The sequence below is a fragment of the Triticum dicoccoides genome, chromosome 4A, assembly GCF_002162155.2.
Source record: "Triticum dicoccoides isolate Atlit2015 ecotype Zavitan chromosome 4A, WEW_v2.0, whole genome shotgun sequence".
Classification (NCBI taxonomy): Eukaryota; Viridiplantae; Streptophyta; class Magnoliopsida; order Poales; family Poaceae; genus Triticum; species Triticum dicoccoides.
Genome location: NC_041386.1, coordinates 433,836,408 through 433,842,705, shown reverse-complemented (window position 1 = coordinate 433,842,705; position 6,298 = coordinate 433,836,408).

The window sequence follows — 6,298 nt, the reverse complement described above, 5'->3', positions numbered from 1 at the left end:
AGCAAAGCTCGTGATACATCAAGATCATGTCAAATTGAGAACACGAGAGAGAGAGATCAAACACATAGCTACTGGTACATACCCTCAGCCCCGAGGGAGAACTACTCCCTCCTCGTCATGGAGAGCACCGGGATGATGAAGATGGCCACTGGAGAGGGATTCCCCCTCCGGCAGGGTGCCAGAACGGGTCTAGATTGGCTTTCGGTGGCTACAGAGGCTTCTGGCGGCGGAACTCCCGATCTATTGTGCTCCCCGATCGTTTTAGGGTATATGGAGATATATAGGCGGAAGAAGTACGTCAGGGGAGCCACTAGGGGCCCACGTGTTGGGGAACATAGTAATTTCAAAATTTTCCTACGCACACGCAAGATTATGGTGATGCATAGCAACGAGAGGGGAGAGTGTTGTCTACGTACCCTCGTAGACCGAAGCGGAAGCGTTGACGCAATGTAGAGGAAGTAGTCGTACGTCTTCCCGATCCGACCGATCCAAGCACCGTTACTCCGGCACCTCCGAGTTCTTGGCACACGTTCAGCTCGATGACGATCCCCGGGCTCCGATCCAGCAAAGCGTCAGGGAGGAGTTCCGTCAGCACGACGGCGTGGTGACGATCTTGATGTTCTACCGTCGCAGGGCTTCGCCTAAGCACCGCTACAATATGACCGAGATGGAATATGGTGGAGGGGGGCACCGCACACGGCTAAGGAACGATCACGAAGATCAACTTTTGTCTCTCTGGGGTGCCCCTGCCTCCGTATATAAAGGACTAAAGGGGGGGTGCGGCCGGCCTAGGAGAGGCGCGCCAGGAGAGTCCTACTCCCTCTGGGAGTAGGATTCCCCCCCCCCCAATCCTAGTTGGAATAGGATTCGCGGAGGGGGGGGGGAAGAGAGAGAGAGAGAGGCATGCCCCCTCTCCTTGTCCTATTCGGACCAAGGGAGGGGAGGGGCGCACGGCCCATGTTGGGCTGCCTCTTCTCTTTTCCACTAAGGCCCACTATGGCCCATATAGCTCTCGGGGGGGTCCGGTAACCTCCCGGTACTCCGGTAAAATCCCGATTTCACCCGGAACACTTCCGATATCCAAACATAGGCCCCCAATATATCAATCTTTATGTCTCGACCATTTTGAGACTCCTCGTCATGTCCGTGATCACATCCGGGACTCCGAACAAACTTCGGTACATCAAAATGCAAAAACTCATAATATAACTGTCATCGTAACCTTAAGCGTGCGGACCCTACGGGTTCGAGAACAATGTAGACATGACCAAGAAATGTCTCCGGTCAATAACCAATAGCGGGACCTGGATGCCCATATTGGCTCCTACATATTCTACGAAGATCTTTATCGGTCAGACCGCATAACAACATACGTTGTTCCCTTTGTCATCGGTATGTTACTTGCCCGAGATTCGATCGTCGGTATACCAATACCTAGTTCAATCTCGTTACCGGCAAGTCTCTTTACTCGTTCTGTAATACATCATCCCGCAACTAACTCATTAGTTGCAATGCTTGCAAGGCTTAAGTGATATGCATTACCGAGAGGGCCCAGAGATACCTCTCCGACAATCGGAGTGACAAATCCTAATCTCGAAATACGCCAACCCAACATGTACCTTTGGAGACACCTGTAGAGCTCTTTTATAATCACCCAGTTACGTTGTGACGTTTGGTAGCACACAAAGTGTTCCTCCGGCAAACGGGAGTTGCATAATCTCATAGTTATAGGAACATGTATAAGTCATGAAGAAAGCAATAGCAACATACTAAATGATCGGGTGCTAAGCTAATGGAATGGGTCATGTCAATCAGATCATTCAACTAATGATGTGATCCCGTTAATCAAATAACAACTCTTTGTCCATGGTTAGGAAACATAACCATCTTTGATTAACGAGCTAGTCAAGTAGAGGCATACTAGTGACACTCTGTTTGTCTATGTATTCACACATGTATTATGTTTCCGGTTAATACAATTCTAGCATGAATAATAAACATTTATCATGATATAAGGAAATAAATAATAACTTTATTATTGCCTCTAGGGCATATTTCCTTCAGTCTCCCACTTGCACTAGAGTCAATAATCTAGATCACGTCTCCATGTGATTTAACATCAATAGTTCACATCTTTATGTGATTGGTTCACATCTCCATGTGACTAACACCCAAAGGGTTTACTAGATTCAATAATCTAGTTCACATCGCTATGTGATTAAGACCCAAAGAGTGATCATGTTTTGCTTGTGAGAGAAGTTTAGTCAACGGGTCTGCCACATTCAGATCCGCATGTATTTTGCAAATTTCTATGTCAACAATGCTCTGCATGGAGCTACTCTAGCTAATTGCTCCCACTTTCAATATGTATCCAGATTGAACTTAGAGTCATCTGGATGAGTGTCAAAGCTTGCATCGACGTAACCCTCTACGACGAACCTTTTGTCACCTCCGTAATCGAGAAACATATCCTTATTCCAGTAAGGATAATTTTGACCGTTGTCCATTGATCTACTCTTAGATCACTATTGTACTCCCTCTCTTAACACACTGTATGGTATACAATAGATGTGGTACACAGCATGGCATACTTTATAGAACCTATGACTGAGGCATAGGGAATGACTTTCATTATCTTTCTATCTTCTGCCATGGTCGGGCTTTGAGTCTTACTCAACTTCACACCTTGTAACACAGGCAAGAAACTTTTTCTTTGACTGTTCCATTTTGAACTACTTCAAAATCTTGTCAAGGTATGTACTCATTGAAAAACTTATCAAGCGTCTTGATCTATCTCTATAGATCTTGATACTCAATATGTAAGCAGCTTTACCGAGGTCTTTCTTTGAAAAACTCCTTTCAAACACTCCTTTATGCTTTGCAGAATAATTCTACATTATTTCCGATCAACAATATGTCATACACATATACTTATCAGACATGATGTAGTGTTCCCACTCACTTTCTTGTAAATACAGGCTTCACCGCAAGTCTGTATAAAACTATATGCTTTGATCAACTTATCAAAGCGTATATTCCAACTCCGAGATTCTTGCACCAGTCCATAGATGGATCGCTGGAGCTTGCATATTTAGTTAACACCTTTAGGATCGACAAAACCTTCTAGTTGCATCGTATACAACTCTTTGCAGTTTTGTTTATCCATTTGCCAGATTTCATAAAATGCGGCAATTGCTAACATGATTCAGACAGGCTTAAGCATAGATACGAGTGAGAAAATCTCATCGTAGTCAACACCTTGAACTCGTCGAAAACCTTTTGCGACAATTCTAGTTTTGTAGATAGTAACACTACTATCAGCGTCCGTCTTCCTCTTGAAGATCCATTTATTTTCTATGGCTTGCCGATCATCGGGCAAATCCATCAAAGTCCATACTTTGTTCTCATACATGGATCATATCTCAGATTTCATGGCCTCAAACCATTTCGCGGAATCTGGGCTCATCATCGCTTCCTCATAGTTCGCAAGTTCGTCATGGTCAAGTAACATGACCTCCAGAATAGGATTATCGTACCACTCTGGTGCGGATCTCACTCTGGTTTACCTACGAGATTCGATAGTAACTTGATCTAAAGTTACATGATCATCATCATTAGCTTTCTCACTAATTGGTGTAGTAGTCACAGGAACATATTTCTGTGATGAACTACTTTCCAATAAGGGAGCAGGTACAGTTACCTCATCAAGTTCTACTTTCCTCCCACTCACTTCTTTCGAGAGAAACTCCTTCTCTAGAAAAACTCCGAATTTAGCAACAAAAGTCTTGCCTTCGGATTTGTGATAGAAGGTGTACCCAACAGTCTCCTTTGGGTATCCTATGAAGACATATTTCTCCGATTTGGGTTTGAGCTTATTAGGATGAAACTTTTTCATATAAGCATCACAACCCCAAACTTTAAGAAACGACAACTTTGGTTTCTTGCCAAACCACAGTTCAGATTGTGTCGTCTCAACGGACTTAGATGGTGCCCTATTTAACGTGAATGCAGCTATCTCTAATGCATAACCCCAAAACGATAGTGGTAGATCGGTAAGAGACATCATAGATCGCACCATATCTAATAAAGTATGATTATGACATTCAGACACACCATTATGCTGTGGTGTTCCAGGTGGCATGAGTTTGTGAAACTTTTACACATTGTTTTAATTGAAGACCAAACTTCTACTCAAATATTTTACTTCTGCGGTCATATCGTAGAAACTTTCATTTTTGTTACGATGATTCTCCACTTCACTCTGAAATTCTTTGAACTTTTCAAATGTTTCAGACCTTTGTTTCATCAAGTAGATATACTCATATCTGCTCAAATCATCTGTGAAGATCAGAAAATAATGATACCTATCGCGAGCCTCAATATTCATCGGACCACATACATCAGTATGCATGATTTCCAACAAATCTGTTGCTCGCTCCATTGTTCCGAAGAACAGAGTCTTAGTCATCTTCCCCATGAGGCATGGTTCGCAAGCATCAACTGATTCATAATCAAGTGATTCCAAAAGCCCATCAGCATGGAGTTTCTTCATGCGCTTTACACCAATATGACTTAAATGGCAGTGCTACAAATAAGTTGCACTATCATTATTAACTTTTCATCTTTTGGTTTCAATATTATGATTATGTGTATCACTACGATCGAGATCCAACGAACTATTTTCATTGGGTGCGTAACCATATAAGGTTTTATTCATGTAAACAGAACAACAATTTATTCTCTTACTTAAATGAATAACCGTATTACAATAAACATGATCAAATCATATTCGTGCTCAACGTAAACACCAAATAACACTTATTTAGGTTCAACACTAATCCCGAATTTATAGGGAGTGTGCGATGATGATCATATCAATCTTGGAACCACTTCCAACACACATCATCACTTCACCCTTAACTAGTCTTTGTTTATTCTGCAACTCCCGTTTCGAGTTACTAATCTTAGCAACTGAACTAGTATCAAATACTGAGGGGTTGCTATAAACACTAGTAAAGTACACATCAATAACATGTATATCAAATATACTTATGTTCAATTTGCCATCCTTCTTATCTGCCAATCACTTGGGGTAGTTCCGCTTCTAGTGACCAGTCCCTTTGCAGTAGAAGCACTTAGTCTCAGGCTTAGGATCAGACTTGGGCTTCTTCACTTGAGCAGCAACTTGCTTGCTGTTCTTTTTGAAGTTCCCCGTCTTCCCTCTGCCCTTTTCTTGAAACTAGTGGTCTTGTCTACCATCAACACTTGATGTTTTTCTCGATTTCTACCTTCATCAATTTCCAAATTACGAACAGCTTGGGAATCGTTTCCGTTATCCCTTGCATATCATAGTTCATCACGAAGTTCTACTCACTTGGTGATGGTGACTAGAGAATTCTGTCAATCACTATCTTATCTGGAAGATTAACTCCCACTTGATTCAAGCGATTGTAGTACTCAGACAATCTGGGCACATGCTCACTAGTTGAGCGATTCTCCTCCATCTTTTAGCTATAGAACTTGTTGGAGACTTCATATTTCTCAACTCAGGTATTTGCTTGAAATATTAACTTCAACTCCTGGAACATCTCATATGGTCCATGACGTTCAAAACGTCTTTGAAGTCCCGATTCTAAGCCGTTAAGCATGGTGCACTAAACTATCAAGTAGTCATCATATTGAGCTAGCCAAACGTTCATAACGTCTGCATCTGCTCTTGCAATAGGTCTATCACCTAGCGGTGCATCAAGGACATAATTCTTCTGTGCAGCAATGAGGATAAACCTCAGATCACGGATCCAATCCGCATCATTGCTACTAACATTTTTCAACACAATTTTCTCTAGGAACATATCAAAATAAACACAAGGAAGCAACAACGCGAGCTATTGATCTACAACATAATTTGCAAAATACTACCAGGACTAAGTTCATGATAAATTTAAAGTTCAATTAATCATATTACTTAAGAACTCCCACTTAGAAAGACATCCCTCTAATCTTCTAAGTGATCACGTGATCCAAATCAACTAAACCATGTCCGATCATCACGTGAGATGGAGTAGTTTCATTGGTGAACATCACTATGTTGATCATATCTACTATATGATTCATGCTCGACCTTTCGGTCTCCGTGTTCCGAGGCCATATCTGTATATGCTTGGCTCGTCAAGTATAACCTGAGTATTCCGCGTGTGCAACTGTTTTGCACCCGTTGTATTTGAACGTAGAGCCTATCACACCCGATCATCACGTGGTGTCTCAGCACGAAGAACTTTCGCAATGGTGCATACTCAGG